Source organism: Cherax quadricarinatus, chromosome 88 (assembly GCF_038502225.1).
Source record: "Cherax quadricarinatus isolate ZL_2023a chromosome 88, ASM3850222v1, whole genome shotgun sequence".
Classification (NCBI taxonomy): Eukaryota; Metazoa; Arthropoda; class Malacostraca; order Decapoda; family Parastacidae; genus Cherax; species Cherax quadricarinatus.
Window position 1 is genome coordinate 14,058,655 of NC_091379.1, and position 25,664 is coordinate 14,084,318.

Consider the following 25,664-nt stretch of genomic DNA (forward strand, 5'->3'; position numbering starts at 1 on the left):
GTTAGTTAGTGTGTGTGTGTGTTAGTTAGTGTGTGTGTGTGTGTGTGTGTGTGTGTGTGTGTGTGTGTGTGTGTGTGTGTGTGTGTGTGTGTGTGTGTGTGTGTGTGTGTGTGTGTGTGTGTGTGTGTGTGTGTGTGTGTGTGTGTGTGTGTGTGTGTGTGTGTGTGTGTGTGTGTATGTGTGTGTGTGTGTGTGTGTGTGTGTGTGTGTGTGTGTGTGTGTGTGTGTGTGTGTGTGCGCATGAGGTATTACAGTAGTTCATAAAGCATGTATTGTTTTCTAAGTGTAAAAATACAAATTTGGAATTTCTTAAGTGTTGACACACAAACAGGATGTTACAACTCAGGAGATGATGACCCTTGACATTTATGGTTAGATATAATACACTCAAGTGTTATTAAGGAGCCACTTCATGTTAGTTGGTACAGTAAAACACTGTAAACAACGTTCTTGTGTGTATTTTAGAAGTTAGACACTGAAAAATTCACCTCTATGCATTTTTGCAGTAAGACACTCTAGAAAAACCTTGTGAGTGTGTGTGTGTGTGTGTGTGTGTGTGTAAGCAAATGAAGAACTGTGGGACAGAGAGAAGCGCTGCTCAAGTCTTATGTTATGTGTGGCCAACCTAAAGTGAGTATCTGTATTGTATATTAACATGTGAAGTCAGGGTAACCAGACTGTGAAGTCAGGGTAACCAGATTGTGAAGTCAGGGTAATCAGATTGTGAAGTCAGGGTAACCAGATTGTGAAGTCAGGGTAACCAGATTGTGAAGTCAGGGTAACCAGACTGTGAAGTCAGGGTAACCAGACTGTGAAGTCAGGGTAACCAGACTGTGAAGTCAGGGTAACCAGATTGTGAAGTCAGAGTAACCAGATTGTGAAGTCAGAGTAACCAGATTGTGAAGTCAGGGTAACCAGACTGTGAAGTCAGGGTAACCAGACTGTGAAGTCAGGGTAACCAGACTGTGAAGTCAGGGTAACCAGACTGTGAAGTCAGGGTAACCAGATTGTGAAGTCAGAGTAACCAGATTGTGAAGTCAGAGTAACCAGATTGTGAAGTCAGGGTAACCAGACTGTGAAGTCAGGGTAACCAGACTGTGAAGTCAGGGTAACCAGACTGTGAAGTCAGGGTAACCAGATTGTGAAGTCAGAGTAACCAGATTGTGAAGTCAGGGTAACCAGACTGTGAAGTCAGAGTAACCAGATTGTGAAGTCAGGGTAACCAGACTGTGAAGTCAGGGTAACCAGACTGTGAAGTCAGGGTAACCAGACTGTGAAGTCAGGGTAACCAGACTGTGAAGTCAGGGTAACCAGACTGTGAAGTCAGGGTAACCAGACTGTGAAGTCAGGGTAACCAGACTGTGAAGTCAGGGTAACCAGACTGTGAAGTCAGGGTAACCAGACTGTGAAGTCAGGGTAACCAGACTGTGAAGTCAGGGTAACCAGACTGTGAAGTCAGGGTAACCAGATTGTGAAGTCAGGGTAACCAGACTGTGAAGTCAGGGTAACCAGACTGTGAAGTCAGGGTAACCAGATTGTGAAGTCAGGGTAACCAGACTGTGAAGTCAGGGTAACCAGATGTGAAGTCAGAACCAGTCAGGGTAACCAGATTGTGAAGTCAGGGTAACAGACTGTGAAGTCAGGGATTGTGAACAGGGTAACCAGATGTGAAGTCAGAACCAGATTGTGAAGTCAGGGTAACCAGATTGTGAAGTCAGGTTAACCAGATTGTGAAGTCAGGGTAACCAGACTGTGAAGTCAGGGTAACCAGATTGTGAAGTCAGGGTAACCAGACTGTGAAGTCAGGGTAACCAGATTGTGAAGTCAGGGTAACCAGACTGTGAAGTCAGGGTAACCAGATTGTGAAGTCAGGGTAACCAGACTGTGAAGTCAGGGTAACCAGATTGTGAAGTCAGGGTAACCAGACTGTGAAGTCAAGGTGGAGAGTCACTATGATCAGTGTAGGGGACCATTGTACCCAGCTTAGTGAGCCTAAGTATCCACCTTCTTTAGTCAAGGTAACTTGTTTGCTGATCCACGATAACTAGCTTGGTGATCCAGGATAATCAACTTGGTGATCCAGGACAACCAACTTGGTTATCCATAACCAACTTGGTGATCCATAACCAACTTGGTGATCCATAACCAACTTGGTGTTCCAAGATAACCAAATTAGTGATCCATAAGCAACTTGGTGTTCCAAGATAACCAAATTAGTGATCCATAACCAACTTGGTGTTCCAAGATAACCAAATTAGTGATCCATAACCAACTTGGTGTTCCAAGATAACCAAATTAGTTATCCATAAGCAACTTGGTGTTCCAAGATAACCAAATTAGTGATCCATAAGCAACTTGGTGTTCCAAGATAACCAAATTAGTGATCCATAAGCAACTTGGTGTTCCAAGATAACCAAATTAGTGATCCATAAGCAACTTGGTGTTCCAAGATAACCAAATTAATGATCCATGATAACCAACATGGTTATCAACAATAACCAACTTGGTGATCTAGGATAACCAACTTGCTGATCCATGGGAAGCCAGGATAACCAACTTGCTGATCCATGGGAAGCCAGGATAACCAACTTGCTGATCCATGGGAAGCCAGGATAACCAACTTGCTGATCCATGGGAAGCCAGGATAACCATCTTGGGAAGCCAGGATAACCAGGTTATGGAGGCAAGACGACCAGCCTAGTAAACTAGGGATAATCAGATTGGTAAGTCGACTTCGTTAGCGTGGTAACTATGTCTGCATTCAGGAGTAACAGGTGATCCAGGAATAACTAGTGATCCAGGAGTAACCAGTGATCCAGGAGTAACCAGTGATCCAGGAGTAACCAGTGATCCAGGAGTAACCAGTGATCCAGGAGTAACCAGTGATCCAGGAGTAACCAGTGATCCAGGAGTAACCAGTGATATCATGTGGGAGTTCGACACGTGGAATTAGGTATAGAAATACTCACGTAGGCTGGTAGTACGTATAATTACAGATATGTGGAGAGAGCCCTGACAGCCGTTACCTTGTCTCCTCGCTCACTCTCGTCAACTAACTGCCTGCCTGGCTGCCCAGTACCCATAGGGTCTTTGAATAATGCCAGGTCAGCACAATATGAAAATATGAATAGACAGTGACTCAGGCAGAGACGGTTGGTCGTGAGTCAACTGGCACAGTGGTTACTGGTAACTGGTTACTACTACTGAGAGCTCGGCGACGCTAACGTATGTCATCCCGACATACAAATACAAACTAGAGATGGCAGGTATAAGGCTTGGGCTGATTTTATACAATGTCAAAGTACACAACAATTAAACATTATAACATACATAAGTAGAACATTGGAATGGAAGCTTACGTAACTGAAACTGTAATGCAATACAAGGTATAATATAGCACAACTTAAAACTCAACAAATGAACATCGAACTCAACGTTGAGATTACAAGTGATAAAAAAAAAAAATTTTGATCGATCGATCTGTATTCATGTGATCTACGGATTCTGAGGAAGGAATATATACAAAGAAAGAGTGTTTAACAGAAAGGCAGATTCGGTGCACTCAAATCTAGACTGTTAACTCTCAGAACGCGGAGAGAACATGAACACAAAAAAAAATTCTTGAATACTGATAAGTTGATACTGTAATTATTCATCTATACAGGTTATTTACATTTAACCCCAACTCTGCTAGGGTGAGATTGACATATGCAGAATGGGTGTCATCTCTGGGAGGATCAAACTCTGTAGCATTGGATAACTCATGCTGTATTTGAGGCAAATCTGAATTGGAAGTTACAAATGATACTTGAGGATTTCTCAATACCTGTTGTGTACGTAGGGAATAACGACATTCAGGTTGATCGTCTGACTGAGTATCAGAGGAAGAGAGTACAGGATCAGGAGGATTGTCAGAGTCTGTCACATTAGTCTGGGTTGGAACATCATTATCATCACATACTAACTTCATATGATCTAAATGCGATTCTTTATACTGACCAGTACTAATCTCTCTAACCTTATACTTATTACCAGTGATATGTTCAACTACTCGATAAGGACCAACAAACTTTTGATCAAGCTTTGGCATTGCAGACGTTTTGTTAAAGTTAATCAGCATAACTCTCGAACCTACTTTGATTTTGGATGGCTTTGCTCGAGTGTTTGCGACTCTTGTAAATTCAGCTGTTGATTTATGAAGTGTTTCACGGATTCTTCTAAAAACACTTTGAGCTAAGCTGGTACGAGTTGCTATGAAATCATCAGGGTTGTAATTTGGTTTCGGATTAGAATATAACAACTCATAAGGCAAACGTTTATCTACACCATACAATGCATAATGTGGAGTGTCACCTATAGAAACAATGTAAGCAGAATTTATAGCACACTGCACATCAGGTATAACTTCATCCCAAGTTTCACTGTTGGGATTGATAGTGGCTCTCAAGACATCAAGTACTTTCTTATTGGTTCGTTCCGCTAACCCATTGCTGGCAGGATGATGAGGAACAATGGTGGATTTAGAGATCTTGTACAAGGTACACAAATTTTCAAGAATCTCATTACAGAATTCACCTCCATTATCTGTTACTAGGGACTTAGGAGTGGTATGCCTGCAGATAATGCGTTCTTTAAACGCTTTAGCTACTGTCTCGGCAGTCTTATCTGCAATAGGAACTAACTCACAATATCTGGTGAAATGGTCTACCATAACACACAGATGTTTGTTACCTTGGAGGGAACATTGGAAATTAGTTAACAAATCTAGCGCAACTCTTTCCCACGGTTCACTAGTAGTTGGATACACTTGGATTGGATTAGGACCATTAGCATTGCCTTTATGTTGCATGCAGACACTACATTTCTTAACATACTCAGAAATATCAGTTGCCATACGAGGCCAAAAATATTTCAATCTGGCTTGTTTTACTGAACGATCCATACCAGGGTGTGCAACACCTGGTACATCGTGAACTAGCTGTAAGGCTACATTCACTAGTGACTGTGGAATTACTAACTGGTATACTCTTCTGCTAGGAGTACCTAACTCGGCTGTTCGATACAGTAATTCTTGGTTCATGAGAAAGTCACTGATGGGTGCTGGTGGCTTCACAGTCAGAATAAGATCTTCCTGGAGCAGGAATCGAATCACACCAGACCACATGGGATCTGTTCGTTGAGCATTCTTTACATCTTCAGCACTAAATGGAGGGTCTGCAGTTACTATACTAACATGTCGCGATAAGGCATCTGCGACTACATTTGACTTGCCAGGTAAATGCTCAAAGGTGGGATTGAACTCTTGGATAGTCAAGGTCCATCTGGCTAACCTTCCAGTAGGTTGTTTGTTCTGGAATAAGGGTATCAGTGGAGCATGGTCTGTCAAGACATGAACAGAGTACTGATAAATAATGTCTCGAAAGTGCTTTAAAGACCATACTATTGCTAAAGCTTCTTGCTCAGTTACTGTATAATTACGTTCAGCCTTCGTAAGGACTCGGCTAGCAAATGCAACTGCGTTGTACTTGCCATCGGTCTTCTGAGCTAGTACGGCACCTATGCCAATTGAACTAGCATCAGTTGTCAGATAGAAGGGCTTAGAAAAATCTGGAAATTTCAAAATTGGAGCAGATGTTAGCTTTTCTTTTAGAGTGTGGAATGCTCTTTCTTGACGGAAGGTCCAAACAAAAGGAGCATCTTTCTTAAGCAACTCAGTTAGAGGAGCAGCTATGGAAGAAAAATTGGCAATGAAAGATCTATAAAAACCTGCTAAGCCCACAAAGGATCTTACGGCATCAGCAGTTTTGGGAGTTGGAAAATTTAGTACTGCAGTTACTTTACTTTGGTCAGTCGTAACCCCTCTAGGAGTGACTACGTGACCAAGAAACTTAATTTCTGATCTGAAAAATTGACATTTAGACAGTTTGATCTTTAAATTGGCTTCTTCAAGCTTACCAAGTACTACATCAAGTCTTTTCAAGTGTGTATCCACGTCTTTAGACATGACAATTACGTCATCTAAGTACACCATAAGTGCATTACCTATGAGACCTCTAAAGATATTAGTCATGAGCCTTGAGAACGTGATAGGGGAAGATCGTAATCCAAACGCCATACGGAGGAAGTGATAATGACCTGTAGGAGTGGAGAATTCAGTTAGCTCTTGGCTGTCCTCGTGAAGAGGGACTTGCCAAAACCCTTGTAACAAATCTAGGGTTGAAAAGATTTTGTTATCTCCGATATTACGTAAAAGATCACCCAGTACAGGGAGTGGAAAGCGATCTGGAATGGTTTTCGCGTTTAACTTCCTAAAGTCAATTACTGGGCGCCAAGTACCATCCTTCTTAGGTACTAGTATCAAGGGTGCATTCCAAGGGGAATTGCTAGGTGCAATAACTCCATCATCAAGCATTTGATTGATCAATTCTTCTGCGACAGCAACTTGTGAATGAGGCATTCTGTATGCAGGTATGTAGATAGGTCTAGTACCAGGTTCAAGTGGAATACGATGGGACAATAAGTTCGTTATACCCATCTTCTCACCTGGTAAAGCAATGGCTTTACGACGTTTGTTCAACAGAGTCAACAAACGCTTGACTTCATCTGGGAAGTCAGTGGGAGCTAAGTCTTTCTCCTCAACTGGTGGAACAGATTGATCCAGTGAAGTGGATGAGGTCTCCCCGGCAGAAATAGCACCGACCCACTGGTCAGGTGACAACTCATCCTCTACCTGAACAGGGTAAGGATAGTGAACAAGGTCAACAAGATTGGTATTTGCTCTGAGGCAAACACTGTGACCAGAAGTGTTGGCCAGGAAGAAATGGATCTTACTATCTCTTACAACATGTAAGGATGGTTCAACAAATAGGCCTTTTACTTTGCAGGAATCACTGTCAACTAGGACGTTATCACCATCTGGAACACTAACAACTACAGACACTCTAGTGAGAGCACTAGCCGCAACAGAAACGTCTTTCTGCAGACGGCATGTGACATCAACAAGAGATGGCATTACTAGTTTCAAGTAATTGTTTTCCGACAAGGCGTCCCCTGTGGAGAAACTACTACTCGAACCAGCAGTCATTGCAGGGATAGGTTGTGCACTCAAGGCAATCTGGGTGTCCTCGGACACTTGAGACATCATCCTGCAAGTCTGAAGGTATTGGTGGAACACTGATGGGAGTGACAGAATTACCAGTGCCTGACCGCTTGGGTACGCTACTGGAGAATGCATTAGCTTGTAAGGACTTAATCCGTACATCATACTCTGCAGCAGTATAACAGATTTCTGATCCAAGCTGGTAACCCCAGAATGGAACGATCAAGTCGTCAATTTGGGCATGCCATCGATAAGGGTCGAGCACAATGCGTAAGTCTCGCATGGAAGCAAAGCCCAGTAGAAGGTCACCAGGGAAAGTAATCTGGTCGACAACAAGGAAGGAAGCAGTGAAGTCTCTACCTTGGATAGAAAAGGTTAGGGAAGTCCGACCTCGGACACGCAGGTGAGAACCAGCTACTCCACTAAGGGAGGACACATGAGTCGGTTCTACGAGAAGGACATGTCGTAACTTCTTATCCTTAAACAAACTAGACCTAATAATATTGACTTGCACACCAGAGTCCATGAACAAATGAACGGGCGCATTATAAACAGATGCTTGCACTATAGGGCCTATGGTTGCATTGGAAGTTATGTGCAAACAAAAGGGTGGATTGTCATCAGAAAAGACTTGTTCTACTTCATCCCCAAAATCATCTATGTCAGAGACATGTGAAGCAACATCATCAGCAGGATTGTCATTCTCGAGACTGCTTAAGGCTTCAAAGGAATTGTGAACGGGGACGGTGTACTCATTATCACCTACTGTCACCATGGGACGGTTTGACTGGGGCGCTCGAATTCCCCCGAATTGGAAGAACGAGCCTGGTTCTGGTTAGTTTGAGAATTGGAAGAATGAGCCTGGTTCTGGTTATTTTGAGAACCACGATATCTGTTTCCTCTACGGGTTCTGCGGTTGGAACGGCCAAAGAAAGACCTAGAGTACTGAAGGTTATAGAGAGCATTGCACTCAGATGTGTCATGTCCATGTATTCTATGATAAGTACAGTAGGGAAGATCTGGGTACTCATCATCAGTACGACGTCTCTTAGGGTAACTATTAGGACAATTAATTGCAATATGACCACGGAAACCACAGTTGTAACAATTCCGCCGACTATGGTTACTGAATGTACTACGAATACTACGAGGTGTATAACGACTCTGTACACTGGTTCTTGGTGATCTCTGAGATGGTTGACGACCACGATTTGTCTCTGTGGCACAAACAAGAGGTGGTGCAGACTGAGGCATAGGTGTGAAATTACTTTTAATACAAGGGAAAGTACCCTGGGGGCACAAGGAACGTACATGATTTAAGGCTGTAAGTGGTTCCATCGTTACAGTTGGAGGATGAGCCTCATAAGCACACACGGAAGCAGGCGGCATTAGTTCTTTAATTGCTCCAAAAGCTGCTATTTTAGCGAGCAATTCTGTAAATGGTTTAGCCTCTTCAGGGAGAAAAGATGATGATTGGACAGCATTGATAAATGATGATAAAAGTTTGTCTAATCTAACAGCAAATGCACTCAACGATTCATTACTCATGGGTGTAGCATTCACTAGTTCCCTAAGAACGACATATGGATCAGCTGTTTTTACTGGGACAAGGAAAGAACGAATCAGTTCCTCATATTGTGACCACTTAGTAAGATTCCTGAAGTCACGCATATCAAGGAGATCAACAACGTGAACAGCAGCAGGGGATCGATAAAGAGCTTCTTTAGCAAGTCTGATAAGACTTTCCTCTGAAGGAGGACCTTCACCTAGAGCACTAGCACGAGAACGAATGGCTGCAAACCATGCTTCAAGACTATGTACATGGCCATTGAATAAAGGTAACGCATCAAGGGAATCACGAGTATAACTATAGTATCTCGGTGTCTGGGTCGGTCTGTCAGTCGCTAAGGAACTGTGAGGACTGATGACAGGGGCAACAGTAGCCTGAGAGGTCTGAGTGTCGACATTCACTAAAGTATCACTTGACGGTATGTGAGACATAATGGCAAAGTAGCACGAGAACAAATAAGGCAAAAATAATGAACAATAAAAATGATATAAAATTTTAGAATTGAAATAAAAGATATACAACTAATTCTGCAGAAGTAATAAAAAAAAAATGTCTAAGATACACTTGCAAGAGAAAGGACAACTCAATGTGAAGGACTATTGGTCAAGAAAAATTTACATTGAAATATACAAGTAAAAATATTACTGGAGACTGAATTAAATGCAAAATGAGCTGTCTTTACTCTTGCTAAGAAAATAATTAATTAAATTTTAAATCAATGTAAAAGTATAAAATAAAATTATTAAATTGTTAACTGGGAAATTTAAGTATTTTCTAAGAATGCATAAACGAGATTAAAATATAATTCATAAAAATATTAATAAAAGAAAATAATTCACTGCAGAACAAGTGCAACAAAATAATTCACTGCAGAACAAGTGCAACAAAATAATTCACTGCAGAACAAGTGCAACAAAATAATTCACTGCAGAACAAGTGCAACAAAATAAGATGTAGAAATAATCACTGCAGTAATAAAGTGTCACTGGGAAAACTCAGGTTAAATGATAAAATTAAAAGATGAAGAAAAAAAAATGATTGAACACTTTAACTCTTAATTGTAAATTAGACAAAACAATTTACTCAAGCAGAGTAAAAACACTTTACGTTAAAAGTAATTGAAATTGCATCAAGAGTGAATTTGTTCAAAGAAATATAAAAATATGAATAAAATAAAACAAAGGAACAAAACGGGTAAATTAACACTTACAGTAGCGGGGCACACAACATTATTAGTATATTCTTACAACAAAATCTTGCTGTGACTGATACGACAAAAATTTGCTGGCAAAAATAATGGTACACAGTCTGCGAAAAAAATTAGAGGAATGAGACACTGCTGTCATACGAAAAAAGGACACACATAGAAATAAATGGATAATTTGGTATACTGGGGTGAATATCACTGCATGAAATACAATGACAATTACTGGAGAATACAATGCTGAAAGAATACAATAAAAAAAATGAATCACTTCACACAGAGTGACTGACTGGTACACTACACAATAATACTTACTACAGACAGGAGTAGCATAAAGAAAAACACAGATAAAAAAAAATATAAGATAAGTGAAAACACTGAAAAATATTGTAAAAATAATGAGTCAAAGAAACTGAAAACACAAGGTTTAGAGTACACAAGCAATTTACTATAAATGTCTCACACATGCAAATGTCTTTAAATGCAAGAAAAATGTCTCTAAATTATCACTGAAGTCTGTAGTAGTCGGGTGATTACTGGTGATGAGGGTAGGTTGTAGGTTGTCCTGCGCAGTTGTCCTGACGCCTCCTACACTCACTGTTGTCGGAAGAAATGCGCTCTCTCGGTAGACTCCATAATTGGGTTTTATCGTTGGCACTCACCTAAAATCTCTTGACCAATTAAGTGAGCCAAAACAGTAGTAGGACCCGGTACAAGGGTGCAAACAACCACAGGTAGATGAGGTGGGTGGCTGGTGGTGGTGATTGATGGTGGGTGTGTGTGGAGGGAGAGCGGTGGGGGAGAGACTCTCGCTGACGCACCGCCCGCCACTACCCACGAAGGTGGCTTGATAAGCCACTCTATGCCACAGGAATGGTGAAAACCACTCTTAGCATCCAACAGGGAGCACAAAGCGATATAGACAATACTTCAGAGGAACTTGGCTTACTTCTTACTGCGTGGCTTACTTCTCTCTCTCAGCTGGGTTAGAAGCTGGGTTGGCTGACTGGCTTACCCCACAAGAATGGCTGACTGGAAGACGTGTAACGATGCACAAAGCACGGAGGAGCAGTTGGATGACAGGAGACAGGCTGGATGATAGGCTGACTGGCGTTCACTTCCACAGTCTGGCTTACTGACTGGCTTAATTGCAAAATCCGGGTCAACCCCTCGGAGATTGAAGCAATTAGCACACGAACTAAGCCAGGAAGCTTGAAACGGCTGCAACAGGCTCGCAGGCTGGAGGTGGTGAGTGAGGGTAGTAGCTGGTGGGTGACGGTTCACCTTTGACCCTGCCGCTACTCACAAACAGCCTTCTAACGTCTTGAATTACCCTTAAAAACGTAAATCCACGCTCCACACCGCTGTCACCATTTATCATGTGGGAGTTCGACACGTGGAATTAGGTATAGAAATACTCACGTAGGCTGGTAGTACGTATAATTACAGATATGTGGAGAGAGCCCTGACAGCCGTTACCTTGTCTCCTCGCTCACTCTCGTCAACTAACTGCTTGCCTGGCTGCCCAGTACCCATAGGGTCTTTGAATAATGCCAGGTCAGCACAATATGAATATATGAATAGACAGTGACTCAGGCAGAGACGGTTGGTCGTGAGTCAACTGGCACAGTGGTTACTGGTAACTGGTTACTACTACTGAGAGTGATCCAGGAGTAACCAGTGATCCAGGAGTAACCAGTGATCCAGGAGTAACCAGTGATCTGGGAGTAACCAGTGATCTGGAAGTAACCATTGATCCAGGAGTAACCAGTGATCCAGGAGTAACCAGTGATCCAGGAGTAACCAGTGATGCAGGAGTAACCAGTGATCCAGGAGTAACCAGTGATCCAGGAGTAACCAGTGATCCGGGAGTAACCAGTGATCCGGAAGTAACCAGTGGTCCAGGAGTAATCAGTGATCCAGGAGTAACCAGTGATCCAGGAGCAACCAGTGATCCGGGAGTAACCAGTGATCCGGAAGTAACCAGTGATCCAGGAGCAACCAGTGATCCAGGAGTAACCAGTGATCTAGGAGTAACCAGTGATCCAGGGAGTCAGCTTAGTGAAATAGTCGTCAACTTCAGATTTCGGGATAACCAGCTTTGTATTCTGTCACGAGGTTAGGAAGTCAGCTTGGGACGCCTAGGTAATAAGCTTGGGTAAGCAGAGTAACCATCTTGGGGATATGTGGTAGACAGCTTTGGGAGGCAATATGACCAGGTTTGTGAGTCAAGGTAACCGGCGTGGTTAATCAGAATACCCAGAATATTAGTGTAAATATTGTATTTAAATTCAATAATAAATGGGGAAAATTGGGCCTCCAGTAGTCTCTTAAGAGATCTGTCCAGCAAGGCAGACTGTATGTATGCAAGTTTTCCAATATATTTTGTACATTCATTTGCATATGGGTTCACAGTGTGTGATAATGTGAGAGCGTCTTGTTTTGATTACCTTCAAACTTTCAGCACAAGTGTGCCCTACTTAAAAAGGTACCCTTTTCAATGATATAAATTGAGGATACTTCGTCCACTTGGCTTCATTCCTTTCTCACTAGTGTATTTTCTTAGTGGTAAATTGGAGTTGTCAGTGGGCAAAGTAGAAATTTGTGACTTTCAGTAAATAAATTGAGAAATTAATTTTCGTGTGATAACTGGGGAATGATTTAATTGATCGACTTCAAATTATTAATGCTGGTGTATATTCCATTAAAGGAGGTCCAGATTACAACAGTTCTTGGTCCTCGCAAGTATTTTGAGCCTTTAATTATACTAAGTTACAGGTGTGAGACTTCTTGAGTGTTTTACGCTAAAAGTTCTAATCAAGAGGTTATTATTATTATTATTATTATTATTATTATTATTATTATTATTATTATTATTATTATTATTATTATTATTATTATTATTATTATTATTATTATTAGCTATTATTATTATTATTATTATTATTATTATTATTATTACTAACGCCTCGAATCTTTTTTTGACAAGATCCACTAGTGCTACAGGAATGAAGCTGATCAAATGAGGTATTTTTAATTTAATAATATTGTTACATCCTTGTGGTACGTTACACCAGTAAGGTTACACAGCATCCGGAGGAATGGGGGCAAAAATCAGGTTCAACTTAAGGAAAGGATAGATAGGTTCAACTCCTCGGATAAACAGCCTCTCAAAGGTACCAAAGCACCTCTCTTAAGGGACCTTCAACTTGTCGATGAGCCTGGGTTTCCAGGCTCATCTGCTACGCCTTTTGCGTGCACTAAGGTAAATAGGTCTGGAGTTATGGGATACGGGGATACCTTTCTCGGATCGTGCAGATTTAATTGCGTCTGGTTACGACAAACACTTACACCATAAGGTGTGGATGGTAAGAGAATGCTGTGTTTGTAATCAGCAGTGTTATTGTGACAAAGTCGCACACTCAGTGCAAGAAACACGAGGATGCCTGTGCATGCCTTGTGCATGTAATTATCAGTCTTATTATGAGAAAATTATACACATTGTTAAGAAAGATAATAATGGGATTATCGTATTTATTATTATAAAAAAGAAGCACTAAACCTACAAGGGGCATACAGTGCAGCAGGGCAGGGAAGGGTGCAGGGGTAGGGGGTAGCAAGAGGGAGAGGGATTATTATTAGGTAATGCAGTGCAGCAGGGCAGGGGATAGTACAGGGGTAGAGGGTAGGAAGAGAGTGAGGTAGAAAGGGCTGTGAGGAAAGCTAGAGGCATCATCTTCAGAGTTTTGGAGTAAATCAGCTGCTGTCAAAGAGTCAATGAGAGTGTCTGGGTTAAAGGAGGGTCCATTAGCAAGAAGGGAAGGTAAAGTAAGGGCAGTAGAACGATGACGACGTTGGAGGTAAATTCTGCGTGCTCGTTGATAGAGTAGACAGTCCAATAGAATGTGGCTAACAGATACTGGAACTTGACAATTCTCACATAGTGGAACAAGGTACCTCTCTATGTGAGTAAGACGAGTGTGGCCGATGCGAAGACGGTAGAGAGTAGAGTTCCAACCTCGACAATGATGAGAAGACGGCCAGAAACATATACTTTGTTTTATAGAATTTAATTTGTTATTTAGCAGATCAGACCAGCGTTTTTGCCAGCGGGTGCGAAGGTGGGTAGCAAATTAGTCTGTGAACAGAACATCTCTGTATGAAACTGGGAGGTCATGTACTGCTGACCGTGCAGCAGTGTCTGCCTGTTCATTGCCCTGTACGTCAACATGACCAGGGACCCAACAAAAACAATATCGTTGTGCTTGCCAGAGATACTACGTAACCAAAATTGGATATGAATAACTAGAGGATGAAGTGAATCAAATTTTCTTACAGCCTGTAAATCACTAAGGGAGTTTGAAACTACCACAAATGGTGACACAGGCATAGATACAATAAGGATAAGCACTATGAGAATCACACAATTCAGCCGTAAAAATGCTAGCTGAAGATAATAAATGCCCTCGCATGATGCTGTTTGGAAACACTGCTGCGTATCCGACGCCATCAGAAGACTTGGAACCATTGGTGTACACTGTGATGGGATGAGAATGAGATCGGAAGTGGTTAAGAAAAAGAGAGCGAAAAAGGACCCCAATGGAAATAAGTCACTCTGTCTGACTTTTTTGGGTTATCCTAGGTTCTCTACACATATGCTGCTATGTATGATAATTCTATGTAACTGTATTTGTGTATACCTGAATAAACTTACTTACTTACTTACTAGCGAGAAGCCACCGTAGGCAGTTAGGCTTTCACACATAGCAGTGGGAAAGAACACGCACGAACTGTCGAAACTTCCCAAGGGAGTAGGAAAAATTAGATGCTCCACTAACATAAAAAGGTGGTAACTGAGGAGAAGACAAGAGTGAATGTAGGCGAAGAAAAAAGGGATGGAGTAAACAGGGGCGACAAACAAACAAAGAACTTCTACTAACATTCGTGACTATCCTATATATGGAAGGATTGTGGAGGTCATGAGAGCGAACATAATAGCGAAGGCAATGAGCATCATGGCGATCGGTCAAGGATGGAATATTCGCCTCTGCATAGAGGCTTTCAACAGGTAAAGAGTAATCCTGTCAGGTAATCCTTGTTGATGGATGAGATCAAGGAAGAAAGAGTTGCGGGACAGGCCGCTGTATCTGGTCGCCATAATAGAGGTTCGATAAAATTAGGCTGAATGTAGTTTAAGGAGAGTTCTACGATCAGCCCCTCATGAAAGATGAGCGAGGGCTTCAAGGAGGTTCAGCCAGCTTTGGCAAGTTGCCTTTAGAGAGGTAGTGTGAGGTTTCCAGGATAACCTACCATCAAACAGAAGGTTGCGAAACCTGACCTTACCTGGAGTTTACCTGGAGAGAGTTTCGGGGGTCAACGCCCCCGCGGCCCGGTCTGTGACCAGGCCTCCTGGTGGATCAGCGCCTGATCAACCAGGCTGTTGCTGCTGGCTGCACGCAAACCAACGTACGAGCCACAGCCCGGCTGATCTGGGATACGCGAGCCATATAGGTACAATGGATGATCAGAGACGACAGAACGTCTGGTGAAAGTAATTTGAAGTGGGTCCTCGGGCAAGTTTCTGCGCGCGCTCAACCAAAAATGGAAAAATTATGGAAAGAGAGTTATATATATACCGAAAAATAGCTTAACTCTTTGGCAACACAATGGTACCAGAATGGATGTTTTACGACGTTTCTACAAGAAATTATAGTCATTTATATCAGGTAAGGTGACGGTGATATGGGGATCACGTCTGCTCACAGCCCATATATATTTTGGAATTTTTTCCTTGTTTTTCATCGCTTTTTCTTGCATTATTCTTTCTAATATAATAACTGACTATTTGGCATCATAAAACAGTAGACGGAGCTTATCCGTAGACTTTGAGCCTACCAGGCCTACCACAGCTCCAGAGAGTGCCAGGAGAAATAACTTCATTATTACGCTTATATCAGCTTATATATCAACTCTACGGCTTATTTATCTATCAGAATTGATCTAATATGATATAATAAACACTCTAAATAACATACAAACATGTTATATACTCTAGACTGAATAAAATAGGCCATAATATGGCGAGAGATTATCGGGAATATTTCGATATAAATGAGTTACTCCTCCATGTCGTCTTTGAGTAAGAGAAAACGGTGTTTTGTAGAGGATAACTGCACTAGAACATCAGTTTACTAAGAAATACACCCAAACAAACGCGATTTTCGAGAATTTTTTTTTTTTGAGACGGGGGGCCGGCCGGCGCTCCCGGCCAATATCTCGGAAGTAACTTATTCACCTAATGTACCTATTTCTGCCTTTATTACTTAATTAAATGGAATAATATTTACAGAAATTGTAGAATAATGATTTCTCTAATTTCCTTCGTGCAATTTTTGGAAATATTACTAATACTTTGAGAGTTATGAGGGAGTAAAGGGAAGATTTTTTTGCAACATTCCAAGAACTAACAAACTTTATTTTTTTGTGAAATAAAGATAAGTTATTTAGAGGTCAGGTCACGTATAAAATTCGTATAAGCATTGTTCTCTCGGCACCAAGTGTCCAAACAACCTTTCGTCGTCCCATATAGGAAAAATGTTTTACACAAGGGCATTTTCAGTAAATCAGTCCTTTTTCAGTCTTTTCTCAGTTGTTGTTTGAGGTATATTTTTGATAAACATTTTCAAGAAAGAGTGAAAACACTTTATATTGTGCACCAAAACTGGAGGAAATCGGACGGTAAACAAAAGAGCTACAATTTTTTGCCCGAGGGCCCCCTTCAGCTTGGACAAAGTACGGGGAAAGCATATTATTAACCCGAACACAGAAATGTCTCTCACATAAGAAGTTATCAAGGAAAAATGGTAGGTTGCCTCGGAGGCCTAAGGAGTGGGCCTGAGCCAAGTTGTGTCATAGGCCTTCTCAAGGTCAAAAAAGATGGCGATAACTAAGTGGTTATTTGCAAAGGCATTACGAACATATGTATCTAAGTGAAGTAAGGGGACAATAGTAGAACGTCCCTTACGAAAGCCATATTGACTAGCAGAGAGACTATTGTATGTCTCTAAATACCACATCAAACGTCTATTTACCAGATGTTCCATCACCTTGCAAATTGCACTGGTAAGAGCAATGGGACGATAGTGGGATGCATCATGTCCCGTAGTGCCCGGTTTGTGGAAACGGAGAACAATGGCAGATTTCCATAGCTGGGGAAGAACTCCTTTTGACCAAATACGATTAAAGAGTAGTAAAAGGGCAGCAAGAGTTGACTGATGCAAATGCTGCAGCATACAAATATGAATGAAGTCAGGCTCAGCTGCGGATGATCGGCAAACGGAGAGTGTTGCCTCCAGCTCCAGAAGTGTAAAAGGCACATTATCTTCAAGAAAAATAGTAGGTCTGATGTAAGCAGCTATAGGCCTGTTAGTATACTCAGTATAATATCCAAAATTTTAGAGAGGGCGGTGTACTCTCAAGTAGTTAAGTACCTTAGTGGCAACAACATTCTCCATGTACCTACCACAAAAGCCATCGAGGTTCTACGACGTAAAGTCAATCAGGACCTTAATCTTCCTCTACCTCCCGGAGATTTTGTTGACTAATTGAACTCTGTGTTAATTTCAACTGTTTTTCTTTCAATAACAAGCTCTACAAACAAACCTACGGCATGGGAATGGGGTCCCCCATCAGTGCCGTCCTAGCCAACTTATACATGGAACACCTAGAGTCCGAACACTTCACAAACATCATCCCTTAAAGCTTCACTTGGTTACGTTACGTGGACGATGTCCTCGTAATAACTCCCAAACATTTTGATGTACGGAATCTTCAGGCAAGGCTCAACGCAGTTGAACCGGCGATCCAGTTTACTCTAGAGGAAGAGTCCAATGACAAGCTACCTTTCCTCGACGTCCTCATTCACAAAGTAGACAACAACATAAGGTTTCAAGTTTATCGGAAACCTACCAATAAAAATGATCTCACACACTTCTATTCCAGTCAAGATACCAAGACCAAAAGAGGCATCATCATCGGGTTTTTCCTAAGAGCATTCCGAATTTGTAGTTTACCTGGAGAGAGTTTCGGGGGTCAACGCCCCCGCGGCCCGGTCTGTGACCAGGCCTCCTGGTGGATCAGCGCCTGATCAACCAGGCTGTTGCTGCTGGCTGCACGCAAACCAACGTACGAGCCACAGCCCGGCTGATCAGGAACTGACTTTAGGTGCTTGTCCAGTGCCAGCTTGAAGACTGCCAGGGGTCTGTTGGTAATCCCCCTTATGTGTGCTGGGAGGCAGTTGAACAGTCTCGGGCCCCTGACACTTATTGTATGGTCTCTTAACGTGCTAGTGACACCCCTGCTTTTCATTGGGGGGATGGTGCATCGTCTGCCAAGTCTTTTGCTTTCGTAGTGAGTGATTTTCGTGTGCAAGTTCGGTACTAGTCCCTCTAGGATTTTCCAGGTGTATATAATCATGTATCTCTCCCTCCTGCGTTCCAGGGAATACAGGTTTAGAAACCTCAAGCGCTCCCAGTAATTGAGGTGTTTTATCTCCGTTATGCGCGCCGTGAAAGTTCTCTGTACATTTTCTAGGTCGGCAATTTCACCTGCCTTGAAAGGTGCTGTTAGAGTGCAGCAATATTCCAGCCTAGATAGAACAAGTGACCTGAAGAGTGTCATCATGGGCTTGGCCTCCCTAGTTTTGAAGGTTCTCATTATCCATCCTGTCATTTTTCTAGCAGATGCGATTGATACAATGTTATGGTCCTTGAAGGTGAGATCCTCCGACATAATCACTCCCAGGTCTTTGACGTTGGTGTTTCGCTCTATTTTGTGGCCAGAATTTGTTTTGTACTCTGATGAAGATTTAATTTCCTCATGTTTACCATATCTGAGTAATTGAAATTTCTCATCGTTGAACTTCATATTGTTTTCTGCAGCCCACTGAAAGATTTGGTTGATGTCCGCCTGGAGCCTTGCAGTGTCTGCAATGGAAGACACTGTCATGCAGATTCGGGTGTCATCTGCAAAGGAAGACACGGTGCTGTGGCTGACATCCTTGTCTATGTCGGATATGAGGATGAGGAACAAGATGGGAGCTAGTACTGTGCCTTGTGGAACAGAGCTTTTCACCGTAGCTGCCTCGGACTTTACTCTGTTGACGACTACTCTCTGTGTTCTGTTAGTGAGGAAATTATAGATCCATCGACCGACTTTTCCTGTTATTCCTTTAGCGCGCATTTTGTGTGCTATTACGCCATGGTCACACTTGTCGAAGGCTTTTGCAAAGTCTGTATATATTACATCTGCATTCTTTTTGTCTTCTAGTGCATTTAGGACCTTGTCGTAGTGATCCAGTAGTTGAGACAGACAGGAGCGACCTGTTCTAAACCCATGTTGCCCTGGGTTGTGTAACTGATGGGTTTCTAGATGGGTGGTGATCTTGCTTCTTAGGACCCTTTCAAAGATTTTTATGATATGGGATGTTAGTGCTATTGGTCTGTAGTTCTTTGCTGTTGCTTTACTGCCCCCTTTGTGGAGTGGGGCTATGTCTGTTGTTTTTAGTAACTGAGGGACGACCCCCGTGTCCATGCTCCCTCTCCATAGGATGGAAAAGGCTCGTGATAGGGGCTTCTTGCAGTTCTTGATGAACACAGAGTTCCATGAGTCTGGCCCTGGGGCAGAGTGCATGGGCATGTCATTTATCGCCTGTTCGAAGTCATTTGGCGTCAGGATAACATCGGATAGGCTTGTGTTAATCAAATTTTGTGGCTCTCTCATAAAAAATTCATTTTGATCTTCGACTCTCAGTCTGGTTAGCGGCTTGCTAAAAACTGAGTCATATTGGGACTTGAGTAGCTCACTCATTTCCTTGCTGTCATCTGTGTAGGACCCATCTTGTTTAAGTAGGGGCCCAATACTGGACGTTGTTCTCGATTTTGATTTGGCATAGGAGAAGAAATACTTTGGGTTTCTTTCGATTTCATTTATGGCTTTTAGTTCTTCCCGCGATTCCTGACTCCTAAAGGATTCTTTTAGCTTAAGTTCGATGCTTGCTATTTCTCTGACCAGTGTCTCCCTGCGCATTTCAGATATATTGACCTCTTTTAGCCGCTCTGTTATTCTTTTCCGTCGCCTGTAAAGGGAGCGCCTGTCTCTTTCTATTTTACATCTACTCCTCCTTTTTCTTAGAGGAATAAGCCTTGTGCATACATCGAGTGCCACCGAGTTAATCTGTTCTAGGCATAAGTTTGGGTCTGTGTTGCTTAGTATATCTTCCCAGCTTATATCGGTTAGGACTTGGTTTACTTGGTCCCACTTTATGTTTTTGTTATTGAAGTTGAATTTGGTGAATGCTCCCTCGTGACTAGTCTCATTTTGTCGGTCTGGGGCTCCACGCATACATGTCTGAACCTCAATTATGTTGTGATCTGAGTATATTGTTTTTGATATGGTGACATTTCTTATCAGATCATCATTGTTAGTGAAGATGAGGTCTAGTGTATTCTCCAGTCTAGTAGGCTCTATTATTTGCTGGTTTAAATTGAATTTTGTGCAGAGATTTAAAAGCTCGTGTGAGTGTGAGTTTTCATCAGAGCTGCCTCCTGGTGTTATTACTGCAACAATATTATTTGCTATATTCCTCCATTTTAGGTGCCTTAAGTTGAAATCCCCCAGGAGCAAGATGTTGGGTGCAGGAGCTGGAAGATTTTCCAGACAGTGGTCAATTTTTAACAGCTGTTCCTGGAATTGCTGGGATGTTGCATCCGGAGGCTTGTAGACTACCACAATGACTAGGTTTTGGTTCTCGACCTTTACTGCTAAAACTTCCACTACGTCATTTGAGGCATTAAGCAGTTCTGTGCAAACAAGTGACTCTGCAATGTACAGGCCAACCCCCCCCCTTTTGCCTGTTCACTCTGTCACATCTGTATAGGTTGTAACCTGGGATCCATATTTCGTTGTCCAAGTGATCCTTTATGTGGGTCTCAGTGAAAGCCGCGAACATTGCCTTTGCCTCTGCAAGCAGTTCACGGATGAAAGGTATTTTGTTGTTTGTTGCTGGCTTTAGACCCTGTATATTTGCAAAGAAGAATGTCATCAGACTGGTGGTATTGTTGGTACTGGGGGGGGATTTTTTTTCCGGCATTAGTATCTGTATCTGTTGGTTTGGAGTGGAGGCCATCGACTGTGGTTCCACTCCAGGAATGACTGGATTTGGTGTACGATTTCTGCCATTTCCTGCCAGTTTTTTTTCCTTCCTGGCACTAAAAAACCTCTCCCTCTTGAGTGGCTGTGGCTACCCAGGTTTTCCCATGGCCTGGATGTTTTGTATCTTTTTGTCCCCTTTAGATGGTATGCCTGGCAATTTAAGTTATAGCACTGTCTTTCCTGTACTGAAGAGGTACACATTTCAGGGTGAAAAAGCTTACAGGAAGGGAGTTTGCATTTTCCTGTTGTCATATGGGCATGACATTTTCTAGGGTGGTCATAGTTGCATGTCCCATCTGTTTTTCCAGATTTCCCATGCCAGCAGATACCAAGTGCATAGTATGTGCACAGGCTTGGTTTCCGTTTGCCTTGGGTTTCTGTGACTGTATTCCCTGTTGGTGCATGTTTCCCTGTCTTACTTCTATCCTCCCTAGCACCAACAATGGAGCTCCCACCAGTTGTTTTTGGTAATTTATCCTGAGTTTCTTGACGAGGAATGTACATATATTCACCAAACATTCACTGAGTTACATTTTCCTTCTTTTTTCATCAAAGACTGCAAGAAAAGAGCTCTTCAGATCATAAATTCTCCACGCATCAACACCGCTCCCAACAAAGTTATAATTCTTCCCAACAGCCAGGTTGCACTGAACGTTTCTAAAGTACTTTCACAAGCTAACACCAGAGTCGCCATCGCTTCCAGCACTTCAATAAAGGATCTAACCAGGACAAAATCAAAGCACCACGAACCAGTCAATGCAGGAGTTTACACTATACCCTGTGGAAGCTGTGACAAGATTTACGTAGGTGAAACAGCAAGAAACCTCGACACCCGCCTCATTGAACACATTTACGCATGTAGGAACGATAACTTGAACAACGCCTGTGTACAACACCGAAATTCCACCAATCATCTCATGAAATTCAGAGACGCCCAATTAGTGATCAAAGAAACTAATTTCTGCAGACGCAAGTGCCTCGAATCAGCATTGATCGCTGTTTCGAATACTATTAAACAAAACAACGGCAGCTTCACCATCTCTGAAGTCTTAGCAAGAATCCTCCTGAAAACAGTAAACCCTGCCATCACATAGTCTCTCCTGTTATACTACACAAAGCACTTTACAGAGAGTGAACACTGAAACAGGCTGCCTCTATTTGTCCAACCTATTTTATGTTACCCAAGTAATTGCTTTAATATCCTTTTACTCATGTACGAATTAATTGCTCTACCATATTGTATTACTACTACTACTGCTACAGCTTTTGTCACTACTACTATTACTGCTACTGCTACTATTACCATTAGTGAACATGGAAATGGTACCTCACTAGTATTACATCTCACTCTGAGCTTTATGTACCCTGTGTCCATATACTGTTTGTATCGGCTTGACAAAGCTCCTGGAGAGCGAAACGTTGCCACAATAAAATGTCACATTAGTTGCACTTGTGTCCTTTTACTTTACAACATTCTCCATAGCTATCAATCAGGCTTTAGATCTTGCTCAACCGACACCTCCCTAATTAATCTGATGGATTGCCTGAGAATTAAAATGTCAATGGGGAACCTCATAGGTATGGTAACCTTAGACCTGCAAAAGGCCTTCGATACTGTCAACCACAATATATTATGTAAGAAACTTCAAGCTATCGGTATAGGTTCTGTAAACTGGTTTAAGTCCTACCTTAGCAACAGGAGACAAATTGTCAAAATCAACAAAACGGGATCAGAACCCCTGCCGACAGAATGTGGAGTTAGAGCACAACTTTGTAGTAGCCACAGTCAGTGGAATGGAACAGACTGCCCACACATGTCAAAGCCAGTCATAGCATGAACCAGTTAAAGAAGAATACCAAGAGGTGTCTGATGAATGTAGCTACAGAAAGGGAGGGGAATGATTTTTTATTATTTAGCTAACACACGTGTAATTTTACCTTATTCCTAGTAATGACCCTCGTATTGTAGATAGTATTAATGACCCTCGTGTAGTAGATAGTCTTTTTAGTATGATAATAAGATGTTATCTTCATTATAGAATAATAAGAAAATATTATAACCTTTATATTATAATAATAAGATAAAAGGACCCCAATGGAAATAAGTCACTCTGTCTGACTTTTTTGGGTTATCCCAGGTTCTCTACACATATGCTGCTATGTATGATAATTCTATGTAACTGTATTTGTGGATACCTGAATAAACTTACTTACTTACTTAAGATTCTTCCCTGATAGAAGAAAAGTTTAAGGGCTCTAACTCTCTGGCAGACTTGGAGGAAAAAAACAAGGGGCATAGATGGAGCCCCTGAGAGATATGGACAAGATGATTACCAATTTCGGTGGCAACGTCAAGAAGGTTTGCTATAGTGACACCGGCAACCTGAAGAGCGCAAGCCGGGTAGGGAGAGTATTTACCACTCAGGTTCCATACTTTTTTCCAGACTACACTCATAGAGGAAGCCGAAGTGACAATAGAAACAATCCCGCCAGCAAGTGTGTTTAGTGTCACTGATGACATGGCTGGCAACCACTCTCCTCTGCTTAAATCAAGGAATTGCTCTGTGGTTCTATTGTACCAATACCTGCCCCACGCACTGCATTCCAAACGTATTGCCCGAGAACAAGCAGGAGACCAGCAAGGCACGCACCTCTGAGAATGCCTGCCTGAGGTTTGGGGTATAGAATGTGAAGATGTTGCACAAGAAGTGCAACATCTGGGATAGATAATACCCGAGAAGGAGAGAGATACAAAAAACAGATTGTATACCACTTATTCAAGTGGATGCAGGCTACAGTGTAATGCAGCAAAGTATGAACAAAGAGCTGACGATACGGAATACTGGTGCATATAAGAAGTGCACTTTCATTAAAGGTTCCATCGAGAAAACGATCCGATAAATATAATAAAACATAGCCCGAGATGGGATGGATAACAGCAGAGTATAATTTGGGTTCTTGTAAACAAACACAAACAAGGGAAAACTGGGAGAGCAACACCTGAAGCTCACACCGGTTACCTCTGAGGCCATGGATATTCCACTGCAAATAAGCCATGATTTGCGAAGAGAAAGATATAATATGAAGGTAGAGGTATCTTTGGACTAGAAGGGTTACAAAAGTCCACATGTGGAGGCAGCGGAAAACAAACAAGCAGTGAGGGATTGGGACGCTGCAAAAAAAGGAGTTGTGCAGACAGAGAAGAGTGAAGAGTAGGAACAGGAGGTGGATCAGTGTCCATCAGTGGCCTAGTCTCCTCAGAGATAGCTTCAAGTGTTTCAGAGGACAAGGACATTGTATATGGAAAGATACTGCAGATGGAAGGAGGAGGGTGAGTAAAGATTGGGGCGACGATGGAGTTTGCCAAAGTAGGGGGGGGGGGACAAAAGGTTAGAGGGAACTGGAGAAGAAGCTTGGGAGGGGACAGGAGAGTAAGGTACCTGGGAGGATGATGAACTTCCACACTCGTAACAGAGGCAGTTAGAGGTGACGAAACAGGTACAGAGACTGGAAAGAAAAATGTGCAGGTAGAAGGGAAGGAGGGGTTAAAAGAAAATTTTAGCAATGAGAATTTTTTGGACTTTAGAGAAGTAGAGGGGCGATGGGGAGGAGTTACTGTACGAAGTTTTGTAGACAGAAAACTTGTGAGCGAGACAATGAAGAAGTGAGATCAGAATGAGGTGGCGAGGTAGGGACCTAAGACTCCAGGACTGCAAAAGAATTGGAGACAGGGGTAACTGTGGAAGGGCTAACCACAGAGGAGGCTGAGGAAGTTGGGACCCCAGAGGTGAGAAGTCATTTAGTAACTCGAGAATAAGAAATATGGGGAAGTCTCCCCAACGTTTCTACCCTCGCCGGGAATCGAACCCGGAACCTTGCTGTGTGATGTGAGAGCTTTAGCCACCAGTCCACGGGGCATCATTAATGATTTATTAAGCTTGTGAGAAATTATCTGTATGAACTTCACTATTACATTCATACAGGCAATTTGGGTAGGATGCAACTAAGACAAACACCAGTTACCAGTTTTGTTGCACCTCTGAGGTAGGTGGGATTTAAGACACTCTAAGTCACAGGAAAGTGTCTCCTCTGATACCCACAACCCTCACACCACTCTCACACAAAACTGGGATGTAAAATTATACATTAATATTTAATGAAACATAACCAGTAATTCTGGTACTATTATTTAAAGTGTGGACTGTATAATTTTTCTTGGGGATTGACTGAACAAGATGGTAGAGTGAATTTTACATATCATTCAATATAATCATATAGTACATATATAACTAACTGTTTAATATTACCACTTGCCAATTTGGACCACCTAATGCTACCTAGTCAACAAGAAATGCGAAGTCGAACATAAGACTACTGAACAAAGGTAACATTACCTATCCCAACGGTGTGCTGTAGGAAGTCACCAGTATCCCTCCATATTTCCCACTTTTACCACTATATTCCAGTGGTCTCATGCATATTTTCTTCTCAGTTTGCTGTGTAGGGCATTACCACATTATGTTTTGGCTGAGGCTACTCCATTCCAATTTAGCCCCGATGACGATGAACTGAATTAGCTG

General features: G+C 42.1%; 1 protein-coding gene across 3 annotated transcripts in view; it reads left to right on the forward strand.

Moving 5' to 3' along the window:
• Nucleotides 1–424: 424 nt before the first annotated feature.
• The window catches only part of LOC138851066 (uncharacterized), a 101,119-nt gene continuing 75,879 nt past the window's right edge, over nt 425–25,664 (forward strand). For all 3 annotated transcript variants that reach the window (XM_070103993.1, XM_070103992.1, XM_070103994.1), the window contains exon 1: nt 425–630. The gene's annotated coding sequence lies outside the window, so the exon portion shown is untranslated. The remainder of the gene's footprint in view (nt 631–25,664) is intronic.